Below are 15,130 nucleotides of genomic sequence, written 5' to 3'. Positions count from 1 at the left end.
ACACACTCACTAAACCACAAACACTCATTCACCTACCCCTCCGTTCAGCCATTCAATCACACGATGATTGATTAAATCACTAACCCGCCCACTCGCTCCCCCACTCACTCCCCCACCCACTTACGCACTCCCCAACCCACTCACGCACTCCCCAACCCTCTCATCCTCTCACTTACCCAGCCATGCACGCACTCACTGACTCACCGAGCCATTTACACAATTAACAATGCACTTACCAAATCACCCACGCATCCACTCACCCACTCAAACTCCCCCACCCACTCACCATCCGTCTCACTCACCCACTCGACCCCCCTCACTCACCCACTCGACCTCCCACACTCACCCACCTACTCACCAACCCACTCTCTCATCCAACCATTCATTCACCCCCTCAACCTCCCACATTCACCCACTCGGCCACCTACCAACTAACTCAACCACATACACCCGCTCACTCAACATTACCCACTCACCCTCTACCCACGCAATCAATCAATGCCTCCTTCACTCACCCAACCTTTCACTCACCCAACCCCTCAGCCACCTACCTCCGTCTCAAGCCTCGTGCAGTCCAAGCTCCAGGAGGGCCTCCTCCTCCTCGAACCCGCCGAGGTTGGGTCCCGTGTACGTGCCCTCGTGGCCCCGCACGCTCACGCGCACACGGGGTCGCGCGTTTGTTCTCGCCACGCGAACCTCGGCCGTTATCTCCCACCCGAGTCCCCGCCCACTGGGGCCCCATTAGGGTCCCCGTCGGGGGGAACAATGAGGTGTCCATCCGCTGTGTCTCCTCCCCTCTCGACCCCGCTAGGACCCCCTGCGCCGCTCACGATATCCCCCCAGGAGGACCCTGTCCCTCCTGTTCCCAACTCGCGGGGTCGCCTCTCCGCACTCCCGCGCTTCAGCAGGCTCAGTGCTTGCACCACCATGCGGTGCTCCTCAGAACCTGCGGGGGTGGACGAGGGTGGGGGGGATCATCATCGTCAGCAGCAGATGCAGCATCATTATCATTATAAGCAGCTACAGCAAGTCGCAGCATCATAATCATCATCTGAATTACCACCACCAGCAGGAGCACTATCATCACCATTTTCAACTTGCCAAGCCATCATCATTAAATCATCACCAGATTAATAGATCTCTACCATCACCATGCGTAAAGACATTAGCATTATAATCACTATCTCCTGCATATCCTAATCTCAACATAATTATCATTAACATTATAATCAACATCATATCGATCAACGCACCGGTGTAAATTGTTCTAGTTGTATTCAATACAAATCAGTTAATATTTGCATCACTCGAACGTGCCACACCACTGCTCCACTCCCCGCTGCCCTTCTCCATCCTCCCCCTTGCTCCTTGGCCCCTTACCATCTGCCAACTGCCCCCTTGCTGCCCGGGCTCGTGGGTACCCTCAGAGGATTTGTATTCAGCTGTAATATCGAGGCTAGAATACATTTCCGCGTGATAAGCCACTTCGTTAAGTTATCATTTGTGATAGCCAGGTCGCTTCAGAGAAACATCTATATAGCTCAGTGAGCTTTACCGGGTAAAATGCAAAATTGTTTAGTTTTTTTGTCTGATGGTAAGGTACCACGCAAACCACCACCATCATGACTGCTGTCAGGCTCCGTAGAGCAGGGTGCGTGTTTGTTGTCATCGTCTACAAGAGCTACACGTGGCAAACCGGGGGTGCTGTCGCATGGCTCGGCGATTGCGCATTTGCAGAATTAATCTGGCAAGGGTCACATGATCAGAAAAGGGGCAGTCCAGCAACATGAACCCTTGCACTGTGCCGCTCCCCACACCTGCAACCAACCAGCGTGGTGAAGTATGGTCAAATACACCGCAACGATCCGCTAGGTTGTGGCAGTCCCCATACAGCAGCGGAATCGTGAAAGGGCCATAGCGTGGTCGCACATCCATCGTCCCACGTGATACCACCTGCGGGGCACGCCTCGCAACGCTCAGGTGAGCGTTACCTGCACTCGCTTCCTGCCGGATAGCTTCAACCACCTGCCAGCCATCGTATCCCGAGGGGAGGTCGGGTCGCTTCATTTGCTCGTCGCTCCACAATTGGAAGTTCCTGGCAAAGGTGCGCGAGGTGGATGAGCTGGAGTCCTGTCTGTGAGCGCGTGGGTTTAGCACGCTGCGCAACAATGAATCCAGCGACCCGAGCTCGATTCCCGCTTACAGCCACCATCACCAGTGCATCCTGGATCTTGAGAGGTCGGTTCAGCCTTAAATTAGTATCTGGTATGATGTGTACACATCGCAACTCGGGAGAAAAAGGCAGCTGAGGGTGGTCCCAGCCACCCACACAGAAAATGTGTGAAACCCAGAGATTATGCGTGAAACACGTGCAGATCATTAGAAAAACAGGCAAATATCTTGTGATATCAAATAAGGATCATGCGTAAAACACATACCGATCATCTTCTTTGGTTCTTTCGGTAAAGTCACGTAGAATGAGAATAAAATAATAAATTGATAAAATAAAACAACACAATAATATTCTCACGACGTTTCGGCCACAACACAAGCGGCCTTCATCAGGTGAAGGGACGAGACTCTCTGGTAGGACAGCACTGGAGTGAAAGAGCCACGTTCAGATCACGACCTTTAAGCTGTGTGAGAGGAAACAAAGCGCCCGCAACTTTAGCAACACGGATAGCTACGGGCCCCGTTCAGACGGACGAGTTCATCCATGGTCGGAACAGAGGAGGGGGAGAGAGACAGCTGTTCCGACCATGGATGAACTCGTCCGTCTGAACGGGGCCCGTAGCTATCCGTGTTGCTAAAGTTGAGGGCGCTTTGTTTCCTCTCACACAGCTTAAAGGTCGTGATCTGAACGTGGCTCTTTCACTCCAGCGCTGTCCTACCAGACAGTCTCGTCCCTTCACCTGATGAAGGCCGCTTGTGTTGTGGCCGAAACGTCGTGAGAATATTATTGTGTTATTTTATTTGATCAATTTATTATTTTTTTCTCATTCTACGTGACTTTACCGAAAGAACCAAAGAAGATGAATCATTGCAGTCACGAAAGCTTTAAATCGAAACATACCGATCATACGCAAGAAACACACACTTAGGCAATGTATGAAAACACACTCATATGCTTCTGCAGGATACGTTGGTTCAGCAGATGCACAGGGTGATGGATTACAATGTTAAGTTTTTTAGAAAAGGCGATGAAGAATATTGTCCATTCATTTGCAGTCCAGCCGTACACTCATTCATTCACGTGCTATCTTTTCGTCTATGCATCGGTCAATCCGCAAGTCAATTATGCAAGAGGACTCAGTCCCCCCCTGCCCCGCCCCCCTCTGCAAGTAGTAGCAGCTCCCTGCACCACCCAGCTAACCCCACACTGAATGCCGCGTTCTGCGCGATGCCTCAAGTTCAAGGTCGTGTGGGTGACACATTACCGTGGTGATTATTTGAAATGTAACTTTTTATTTTACCAGGTAAGTGAGCCATATAGCTCTTTTTAAGAAGCGATCTGGTCACAAATGTTAGTTTTAACGGAGTGGCTCATCTTGTGGAAATTTATAGCAGTAAAATACTCTAAACCAGGGGTCTCAAACTCGCGGCCCGCAGGCCAATTGTGGCCCGCGGAACGATATTTTGTGGCCCACTATTTGGCACCAATTATTTATTTATTTTTAAATTATTATATTTTTTTACCATAGCTCAGGCTCGTGACAGCTTCCGGTGCTTGTTGACAAGTTAGCCAACGCGAATTAGCAACGTTAGTCACTTGGTTGAAACGTGATTCCGGAGTGACACCAAATGGAAGGAAAATATATCCTGTCACCCAGTGCAAGGTACAGAGGACTTAGGAAGTGGGCGGACTCAACAAGTGTAATCAGTGACCTAATAAAGACAACAGAGTGTTGCAATAGGAAAGGGAAAATATTTACATGGATAGCAAATAGCATGAGATGGGTGGCAAGAACAAAAGCCAAATGGTGGTTAGAACCTGAATATTATAAAGAAGTTATAGATTATTATTACAAGAGAAACAAAGAAAAGGAAAAAGGACAGATATGTGCAATCGCAAAAGAAAATAATTTACCAAGAACAATTTAATCAAAAAGAGCAAGAAATTAAAAGATATAAAACATGAGACAATGCTCTTGATGTTAAGAATTAAGACAGGTGGAGTAACATGGACACCAGAGTTAGCTCAATGGCATCCAGAGAGATTCGTTAGAGCAGAAGCATATGTAGGATGTGAACAAAAAGAAGAAAATCTAGATCACTTTATTTATGAATGTGAAAGGTATAACACCTGAGAGAGAACACGATTGATGAATTTAATAATGATAAGAAAAACGAAGTGCTCAAAAAAAGCATGAACAATGATAAAGTTTTCAAATACCTCTCAGAATATATAGAAAGGGCATACTAAATAAGATCCCAAATACTCAGGTATTGGGATAAAAACATGTAAATATATCACCCCCACCTTCCCTGAGCTTTCCAGGATGTTCAAGTGGACCATGTGCCTTTTTGGGAGCACATATCTGTGTGAAAAGCTCTTTTGCACCATGAACTTTAATAAGTCAAAGTACAGGTCCAAACTTACTGATGAGCATTTCAAGCCATACTGAGGGTCTCAATTGCTTCCTCCCTCAAGCCAAATGTGGCTCAGCTGTGTAAGAAGAGGAAGCGCTGCCAGGTCTCTGGAAGCATGGAGTAGGTAAGAGAAGCCTATGTTCTGAAGAACCGTTCATGTTCTGAACTGTTATTAATAAAGATTGAGAAGATTGGATCAGTTGCACTTTTTTTTGGAATACTTGATGCGGCCCAGCCTCACCCAGACTCTACCTCCAGCGGCCCCCAGGTAAGTTGAGTTTGAGACTCCTGCTCTGAACGCATGTTTCTAAATATGGAGGGAAAAACTGGAAGACCTGGAGAACAATCCACGCGACCACGGGAGAGAGAGACATGCAAACTCCAAATATACAGGCGTCAGGGTCCGGATCGAACCCACGACCTCTTGCATACCAGGTGAAGGAGTTAACATCCCACCACCGCGGCACCCTTATGTACCAGGTTACACAGTCACGGATTCAAATGAAGACACAGTCCCTTCATTTAACAGTCTGTTCGATAAATAAGTGCTGTTAGCGAGCACCTATTAAGGCTAGCATGCCACACGAGGGGGTGGGTGGTCAATTTTACCCAGGATAGCCCTACTGGCTCTTTTCAGGAGGGTTCTACCACATTTCCCAGCAATGATTACTAGGCACAGTATATTCCAACTGGGTAATTTGCGGGCAATTGTATTTAATTCGGTTAATCTGGTCCATGACGCTGGGATCTTCAACGTCCACTGAAGCAGACGGCACATGGTGTCTTTGCGGTGAACACGCCTGTAGCATTAAACAGGGCGGCCGCTGGATTCAAACCGCGAACATCTACGACAAGCGGCACACGTACAACTGCTACAGACACACGCCGAGTGTGTAATCTCTCAATATGTGAGTGATTACACGCAACACTGTTGTGTGATCAAACACAACGTTGTTGTGTGTGTAATCACACACAAAAATATTGATGAGACGCAACGACGTTGTGTTGAGTGTAATCACAAACAACAACGTTGTGTTGAGTGTAATCACTCAAAACGACATTGTGTTGAGTGTAATCACTCACAACGACGTTGTGTTGAGTGTAATTACACACAACGACGTTGTGTTGTGTGTAATCACTAACAACGACGTTGTGTTTAGTGTAATCACACACAACGACGTTGTGTTGAGTGTAATCACTAACAACGACGTTGTGTTGAGTGTAATCACTTACAACAACAACGTTGTGTTGAGTGTAATCACAGGCAACAATGTTGATGACACACAGCGTCCAACAGAGGGCGTCGTAGTCGTGCCATGGGGAGGCGGCGAGTGATGAACGCCACTGCGGCGCCGCAAAGAGATCAGAGCCGTGATATTTATTTATTTGTACACTGGAGGAGGAAGCCGATGAGCTACGAAGTTCTTTATCACAAACGTCCAGCATCTTGGCCGTCACGATAGAACGAGGCCGATAAACGTGGAGGTATAAATGAGGGTGATGCTAAGTCGGTGTGCCGTGCCCTAAGTGAGGTTGCCATGGGCGTGTGTGTTGGCCGTGTCAGGAGCGGGTGAGGAGGACGAGGCAAGGGGTCAGGAGGACGAGGTGAAGGGTAAGAAGAACGAGGTCAGGAGGTGAGGTGTGAGGAGGACGAGATGAGGGGTGAGGAGGACGAGATGAGGTGTGAGGAGGACGAGGGGTGAGGAGGACGAGGGGTGAGGAGGACGAGGGGTGCCGGAGACGAGGGGTGAGGAGGACGAGGGGTGAGGAGGACGAGGGGTGAGGAGGACGAGGGGTGAGGAGGACGAGGGGTGAGGAGGACGAGGGGTGAGGAGGACGAGAGTGAGGAGAGTGAGGGGTGAGGAGAGTGAGGGGTGAGGAGTAAGAAGAACGAGCTGTGGGGGTGAGGACGAGGTGAGGGGTGAGAACGAGGTGAGGGTTGAGGACAAGTTAGGTGGACGAGGTGAGGGGTGAGAACGAGGTGAGGGGTCAAGAGGACGAGGTGAGGGGTCAAGCGGACGACGTGAGGGGTAAGGAGGACGAGGTGAGGGGTGAGGAGGATGAGGAGCAGGGTGCGGTGGACGAGCGAGGGGTGAGGACGGGGGGTGAGGAGAGCGAGGGGTGAGGAGAGCGAGGGGTGAGGAGAGCGAGGGGTGAGGAGGATGAGGGGTGAGGAGGACGAGTCGAGCGGTGAGGAGGAAGAGGTGAGGGGTAAGAAGAACGCGGTGTGGGTGAGAAGGACGAGGTGAGGGGTGAGGTGGGCGAGGCGTGAGGATGACGAGGCGCGGGGTGCGGTGGACGAGGTGAGGTGAGGGGTGAGGAAGACGAGCTGAGGGGTGAGGAGAACGAGGGGTGAGGAGAACGAGGGGTGAGGAGAACGAGTGGTGAGGAGGACGATGGGTGAGGAGGACGATGGGTGAGGAGGACGAGGGGTGAGGAGGGTGAGGTGAGGGGTGAGTAGGACGAGTCGAGTGGTGAGTAGGACGAGTCGAGTGGTGAGGAGGACAAGATGAGGGGTAAGAAGAACGAGGTGTGGGGTGAGGAGGACGAGGCAAATGGTGAGGACAGCGAGGGGAGGGGAGGACGAGGAGTGAGGACGAGCTAAGGGTGAGGAGGACGAGGCGAGGGGTGAGAAGGACGAGGTGAGCGGTGAGGACGACGACGGGTGAGGAGGACGAGCTGAGGTGAGAGGACGAGTCGAGGGGTGAGGAGGACGAGGGGTGAGGAAGATGAGGCGAGGGGTGAGGAAGATGAGGCGAGGGGTGAGGAGGACGAGGGGTGAGGAGGATGAGGGGTGAGAAGGACGAGGTGAGGGGTGAGGAAGACGAGGTGATGGGTGAGGATGAGGTGAGGGGTGTGGACGAGGTGAAAGGTCAAGCGGACGACGTGAGGGGTGAGGACGAGGTGAGGAGGACGAGGGGTTAAGAGGACGAGCTGAGGAGGACGAGGTGAGGGGTGAGGAGGACGAGGTGAGGGTGAGGAGGATGAGCTGAGGGGTAAATATGACGAGGCAAGGGGTGAGGAGGACGAGGCGAGGACGAGGTGAGGGGTGAGGAGGACGAAGTGAGGGGTGAGGAGAACGAGGGGTGAGAACGAGGGTTGAGGAGGACGAGGCGATGGGTGAGGAGGACGAGGTGATGGGTGAGGACGAGGTGATGGGTGAGGACGAGGTGAGGAGAGCGAGGGGTTAGAGAAGGACGAGGTGAGGGTGAGGAGGATGAGGTGAAGGGTAAGAAGAACGAGGTCAGGAGGTGAGGTGTGAGGAGGACGAGATGAGGTGTGAGGAGGACGAGGAGAGGGGTGAGGAGAACGAGGAGTGAAGAGAACGAGGGGTGAGGAGGACGAGGGGTGAGGAGGACGAGGGGTGAGGAGGACGAGGGGTGAGGAGGACGAGGGGTGAGGAGGACGAGGGGTGAGGAGGACGAGGGGTGAGGAAGACGAGGGGTGAGGAAGACGAGGGGTGAGGAAGACGAGGGGTGAGGAGGACGAGGGGTGAGGAGGACGAGTCGAGGGGTGAGAAGGAAGAGGTGAGGGGTAAGAAGAACGCGGTGTGGGTGAGAAGGACGAGGTGAGGGGTGAGGTGGGCGAGGCGTGAGGATGACGAGGCGCGGGGTGCGGTGGACGAGGTGAGGTGAGGGGTGAGGAAGACGAGCTGAGGGGTGAGGAGAACGAGGGGTGAGGAGAACGAGCGGTGAGGAGGACAATGTGTGAGGAGGACAATGGGTGAGGAGGACAATGGGTGAGGAGGACGAGGGGTGAGGAGGACGAGGGGTGAGGTGAGGGGTGAGTAGGACGAGTCGAGTGGTGAGGAGGACAAGATGAGGGGTAAGAAGAACGAGGTGTGGAGTGAGGAGGACGAGGCAAATGGTGAGAACAGCAAGGGGAGGACGAGGAGTGAGGATGAGCTAAGGGTGAGGAGGACGAGGCGAGGGAGAGGTGAGGGGTGAGGAGGACGAGGTGAGCGGTGAGGACGACGACGGGTGAGGAGGACGAGCTGAGGTGAGAGGACGAGTCAAGGGGTGAGGAGGACGAGGTAAAAGGTGAGGCGGACGAGGGGTGAGGAGAGCGATGGGTGAGGAAGATGAGGCGAGGGGTGAGGAGGACGAGGGGTGAGGGGTGAGGAGGACGAGGGGTGAGGAGGACGAGGTGAGGGGTGAGGAAGACGAGCTGAGGGGTGAGGAGGACGAGGGGTGAGGAGGACGAGCTGAGGGGTAAAGCGGATGAGGTGAGGGGTGAGGAAGACGAGGTGATGGGTGAGGATGAGGTGAGGGGTGTGGACGAGGTGAAAGGTCAAGCGGACGACCTGAAGGGTGAGGACGAGGTGAGGAAGACGAGCTGAGGGGTGAGGAGGACGAGGTGAGGAGGACGAGGTGAGGAGGACGAGGGGTGAAGAGGACGAGCTGAGGAGGACGAGGTGAGGGGTGAGGAGGACGAGGTGAGGGTGAGGAGGATGAGCTGAGGGGTAAAGATGACGAGGCAAGGGGTGAGGAGGACGAGGCGAGGACGAGGTGAGGAGGACGAAGTGAGGGGTGAGGAGGATGAAGTGAGGGGTGAGTACGAGGCGAGGGGTGAGGAGAACGAGGAGTGAGGAGGACGAGGCGAGGGGTGAGGTGAAGAGGACGAGCTGAGGAGGACGAGGTGAGGGGTGAGGAGGACGAGGTGAGGGGTGAGGAGGACGAGGTGAGGAGGACGAGGTGAGGGGTGAGGAGGACGAAGTGAGGGGTGAGGAGAATGAGGGGTGAGGAGAACGAGGGGTGAGGAGGACGAGGCGATGGGTGAGGAGGACGAGGTGATGGGTGAGGACGAGGTGAGGAGAGCGAGGGGTTAGAGAAGGACGAGGTGAGGGTGAGGACGATGAGCTAAGGGGTAAAGATGACGAGGCAAGGGGTGAGGACGAGGCGAGGACGAGGCGAGGGGTGAGGACGAAGTGAGGGTGAGGTGAGGGGTGAGGAATACGAGCTGAGGGATGAGAAGAACGAGGTGAGGGGTGAGGGGTGAGGAGGACGAGGTGAGGGGTGAGAACGAGGGGTGAAGGAGAACGGGGTGAGGAGGACGAGGCGAGATGCGAGGACGGGGTGAGGACGAGGTGAAGGGTGAGGAGGAGGTGATGTTTGATTCGTGACAAAACATGTAATAAAGTTATTAATAACAATCTGAATTATAGTCAATTATTCACGTCTACTACATAGAGTGCAGGTAGCCGTGTGAGGATGAGATGAGAACGAGGTGAGGGGTAACGACGAGGTGAGTAGAACGAGAGGCGAGGGGTGAGAACGAGGTGAGGGTTGAGGACGACGGGTGAGGTGGACGAGGTGAGGGGTGAGGATGAGTCGAGGGGTGAGGAGGACGAGGTAAAACGTGAGGCAGACGAGGGGTGAGGAGGACGATGGGTGAGAAAGATGAGGCGAGGGGTGAGGAGGACGATGGGTGAGGAAGATGAGGGGTGAGAAGGACGAGTCGAGGGGTGAGGAGGACGAGGTGAGGGGTGAGGAAGACGAGCTGAGGGGTGAGGAGGACGAGGGGTGAGGAGGACGAGCTGAGGAGTGAGGAGGATGAGCTGAGGGGTAAAGCGGATGAGGTGAGGGGTGAGGAAGACGAGGTGATGGGTGAGGATGAGGTGAGGGGTGTGGACGAGGTGAAAGGTCAAGCGGACGACGTGAGGGGTGAGGACGAGGTGAGGAAGACGAGCTGAGGGGTGAGGAGGACGAGGTGAGGAGGACGAGCGGTCAAGAGAACGAGCTGAGGAGGACGAGGTGAGGGGTGAGGAGGACGAGGTGAGGGTGAGGAGGATGAGCTGAGGGGTAAAGATGACGAGGCAAGGGGTGAGGACGAGGCGAGGACGAGTCGAGGGGTGAGGAGGACGAGGTAAAACGTGAGGCAGACGAGGGGTGAGGAGGACGATGGGTGAGAAAGATGAGGCGAGGGGTGAGGAGGACGAGGGGTGAGGAGGACGATGGGTGAGAAAGATGAGGCGAGGGGTGAGGAGGACGAGGGGTGAGGAGGACGAGGGGTGAGGAGGACGAGGGGTGACGAGGATGAGGGGTGAGAAGGACGAGTCGAGGGGTGAGGAGGACGAGGTAAAAGGTGAGGCAGACGAGGGGTGAGGAGGACGATGGGTGAGAAAGATGAGGCGAGGGGTGAGGAGGACGAGGGGTGAGGAGGATGAGGGGTGAGAAGGACGAGTCGAGGGGTGAGGAGGACGAGGTGAGGGGTGAGGAGGACGAGGTGATGGGTGAGGAAGACGCGGGGTGAGGAGGACGAGCTGAGGGGTAAAGCGGATGAGGTGAGGGGTGAGGAAGACGAGGTGATGGGTGAGGATGAGGTGAGGGGTGTGGACGAGGTGAAAGGTCAAGCGGACGACGTGAGGGGTGAGGACGAGGTGAGGAAGACGATCTGAGGGGTGAGGAGGACGAGGTGAGGAGGACGAAGGGTGAAGAGGACGAGCTGAGGAGGACGAGGTGAGGGGTGAGGAGGACGAGGTGAGGGTGAGGAGGATGAGCTGAGGGGTAAAGATGACGAGGCAAGGGGTGAGGACGAGGCGAGGACGAGGTGAGGGGTGAGGAGGACGAAGTGAGGGGTGAGTACGAGGCGAGGGGTGAGGAGAACGAGGGGTGAGGAGGACGAGGCGAGGGGTGAGGAGGCGAGGGGTGAGAACGAGGGTTGAGGAGGACGAGGCGATGGGTGAGGAGGACGAGGCGATGGGTGAGGAGGAGGTGATGTTTGATTCGTGACAAAACATGTAATAAAGTTAATAACAATCTGAATTATAGTCAATTATTCACGTTTACTACATAGAGTGCAGGTAGCCGTGTGAGGATGAGGTGAGAACGAGGTGAGAACGAGGTGAGGGGTAACGACGAGGTGAGTAGAACGAGAGGCGAGGGGTGAGAACGAGGTGAGGGTTGAGGACGACGGGTGAGGTGGACGAGGTGAGGATGAGTCGAGGGGTGAGGAGGACGAGGTAAAACGTGAGGCAGACGAGGGGTGAGGAGGACGAGGGGTGAGGAGGACGAGGTGAGGGGTGAGGAAGACGAGCTGAGGGGTGAGGAGGACGCGGGGTGAGGAGGACGAGCTGAGGGGTAAAGCGGATGAGGTGAGGGGTGAGGAAGACGAGGTGATGGGTGAGGATGAGGTGAGGGGTGTGGACGAGGTGAAAGGTCAAGCGGACGACGTGAGGGGTGAGGACGAGGTGAGGAAGACGAGCTGAGGGGTGAGGAGGACGAGGTGAGGAGGAAGAGCGGTGAAGAGAACGAGCTGAGGAGGACGAGGTGAGGGGTGAGGAGGACGAGGTGAGGGTGAGGAGGATGAGCTGAGGGGTAAAGATGACGAGGCAAGGGGTGAGGACGAGGCGAGGACGAGGTGAGGGGTGAGGAGGACGAAGTGAGGGGTGAGTACGAGGCGAGGGGTGAGTACGAGGGGTGAGGAGAACGAGGGGTGAGGAGAACGAGGGTTGAGGAGGCCGAGGCGAGGGGTGAGGAGGACGAGGCGATGGGTGAGGAGGACGAGGGGTGAGAACGAGGGTTGAGGAGGCCGAGGCGAGGGGTGAGTACGAGGCGAGGGGTGAGGAGAACGACGGGTGAGGAGGACGAGGCGAGGGGTGAGGAGGAGGCGAGGGGTGAGAACGAGGGTTGAGGAGGACGAGGCGATGGGTGAGGAGGACGAGGCGATGGGTGAGGAGGACGAGGTGATGGGTGAGGATGAGGTGAGGAGAGCGAGGGGTTAGAGAAGGATGAGGTGAGGGTGAGGAGGATGAGCTAAGGGGTAAAGATGACGAGGCGAGGACGAGGTGAGGGGTGAGGAGGACGAAGTGAGGGCGAGGTGAGGGGTGAGGAATACGAGCTAAGGGATGAGAAGGACGAGGTGAGGGGTGAGGAGGACGAGGGGTGAGGAGGACGAGGCGAGGGGTGAGGAGGAGGCGAGGGGTGAGAACGAGGGTTGAGGAGGACGAGGCGATGGGTAAGGAGGACGAGGCGATGGGTGAGGAGGACGAGGTGAGGAGAGCGAGGGGTTAGAGAAGGACGAGGTGAGGGTGAGGAGGATGAGCTAAGGGGTAAAGATGACGAGGCAAGGGGTGAGGACGAGGCGAGGACGAGGTGAGGGGTGAGGACCAAGTGAGGGCGAGGTGAGGGGTGAGGAATACGAGCTGAGGGATGAGAAGAACGAGGTGAGGGGTGAGGAGGACGAGGTGAGGGGTGAGAACGAGGGGTGAAGGAGAACGGGGTGAGGAGGACGAGGCGAGATGCGAGGACGGGGTGAGGACGAGGTGAAGGGTGAGGAGGAGGTGATGTTTGATTCGTGACAAAACATGTAATAAAGTTAATAACAATCTGAATTATAGTCAATTATTCACGTCTACTACATAGAGTGCAGGTAGCCGTGTGAGGATGAGGTGAGAACGAGGTGAGGGGTAACGACGGGGTGAGTAAAACGAGAGGCGAGGGGTGAGAACGAGGTGAGGGTTGAGGACGACGGGTGAGGTGGACGAGGTGAGGGGTGAGGATGAGTCGAGGGGTGAGGATGAGTCGAGGGGTGAGGATGAGTCGAGGGGTGAGGATGAGTCGAGGGGTGAGGATGAGGCGAGCGGTGAGGACGAGGTGAGTAGAACGAGGGGTGAGGAGAACGAGGGGTGAGGAGAACGAGGGGTGAGGAGAACGAGGGGTGAGGAGAACGAGGGGTGAGGGGTTAGGGGTGAGGAGGATGAGGTGAGGTCGGTAAGGGAGGTGTCCGTCTCCGGAGTGTTGCATGATATTTGTTGCTATGCTCGATGTTTGGTTGGTGACATAACATTCAATAAAGTTCTAAATAACATCCTGAAAGATAATCAATTACTCGTGTCTGCTGCATAGAGGCCAGGTACCCGCGTTTGCCTTCTGCGTGTGCGTGTAGATAAATCAGAATCTGTATTTTACATGAGTTTTGACGTTCTCTTTCACACACGTCCAGAAGGGTCGGGTTAGCCAGTTGCATCAACAACAAAATGCAATTAAAGATACTCGAGTAAGGATTGAGAAAATGTAGTCAAGTCACGAATAAATGTCATGTAAAATCAAACTGTGCAAGCTCATACCTTATTGTAGATTTGTCAACATCAAATCCAAGCTTGGGCAAGATGGCAAAACACCAACAGTCAAAGGACCATACCAAGACAGTGGCCTCGATTAAATTGCATTCAAACATTGAACTCTCGACACGTGGGTGAAGAGGTTCCGAGTTTCAAATCGCAGACGCAAAAGCCGCGTCGAGAACTTTGAGCCCTGGCTGATACGGAGGCAGCTTCCTCTGCCCCCATAGGGTGCCTGGGGGCACGTGATCTGGCTCCGCCCATGGTAGGCGGGGCCAATTGCGTCACTTCCTGCGCTCTCACCTCCGACCCCAATGGCGTTACGTCACTCCGGCAGGGCGAGCGAGCTGAGCGGCTGCGTTTGTCTCTTGCGCCCCCAACAGGAGCCATGAAGTTCTTCAAGAGACGGCAGCAGATGCAAGCGACGCTGGAGACTCCAAATTCGTCAACAGTGGAGGTGAGTGGCGCCACCTCTTGCGTTGGAGTTATACGAAGTAACAAATATAGTACTGTGATCACATCGAGAAAAAATATTATTTTTAAAATATTTAAATTTTACTTCAAATTGAGCGCTTGATGCGTGGGTAACGAGGTTCATAGTTTAAGATCACAGATTGAGAGTTTCATCAAGGATTTTAGTCGGAGAAAGCTTTCTCTGGGCAGTTGGTCCGTGTTTGCGTTGCCAAGGTGATAGCATCTCGTGTCAACTGCCATTTCCCAGCAGCTGTGCCTGGGGGTCACGTGACGTTTGGTGACGCAATAAGGCCCGAGCCATTGGCTCCGCCCTTTTTGGGTAAAGCCAGTGACGTAATCACTGCCATTGATGACGTCATCACTGTATTCGATGCCTTCACTGAAATTGACGTCGTCACTGTAATTGATGACGTCATCACTAATCGATGTCGTCATCGCTGTAGTCGATGGCGTAATCGCTGCATCTGGTGACGTCATCGCTGCATTTGATTACGCCAGCGCTGCGGGCTCCTTATCGCTGCGTGGTGGCCTGTAATTCGGGCAAAGCCAGCGATCTGAGCACCTGTGTTTCTTTATCTGCGTCGGCAAGAATATACATGATATTCTTCAACAGACCACAGTTGAGAAAGCAACACATGAGACAATGAATGTGTCAACAGTGTAGGTGCGTAGTGCCACCTCTTGGGGGCCGTCCATAAATGACGTCACGCACTTGGGGGGGGGGGGCAGACATTTGTGACGATGTGTGACGGGGGGGGGGTTTGAGAAATGTGATGTCACATCAAAATGCGCAATTTTAAATAAAAATAGACAAAACGTTCCACTTAATTAAATAGACTTTTTAATAAATGTTCTACAACATCAGAGTGCAGCACCACATTAATACGCACTACAATGACAATAGTTTAAGATGTTTTCTTGTTCATGTTTTTGTTTGTTGCGGGTGCACCCGATTCAAGAGCTGAATGGCTCACAGGGCTATACCAAATAAATGGAACTGTGAAC

General features: G+C 54.1%; 1 long non-coding RNA gene across 1 annotated transcript; it reads right to left on the bottom strand.

Moving 5' to 3' along the window:
• Window positions 1–346: 346 nt before the first annotated feature.
• On the bottom strand, window positions 347–13,883 carry LOC142923200 (uncharacterized). Its single transcript, XR_012940597.1, has 3 exons — window positions 13,658–13,883; window positions 1,992–2,095; window positions 347–946 (listed from the first exon to the last, which is right to left on the bottom strand). It is a non-coding gene; the product is annotated as an uncharacterized LOC142923200 (long non-coding RNA).
• Window positions 13,884–15,130: the final 1,247 nt, after the last annotated feature.

Source organism: Petromyzon marinus, unplaced genomic scaffold (assembly GCF_048934315.1).
Source record: "Petromyzon marinus isolate PM22_M1 ecotype Great Lakes invasive population unplaced genomic scaffold, UKy_Petmar_22M1.pri1.0 PM_Scaffold_33, whole genome shotgun sequence".
NCBI classification, from domain to species: Eukaryota; Metazoa; Chordata; class Hyperoartia; order Petromyzontiformes; family Petromyzontidae; genus Petromyzon; species Petromyzon marinus.
Note: the sequence above shows the minus strand (reverse complement) of the source record. Positions and strands in the feature narration are given on the sequence as shown.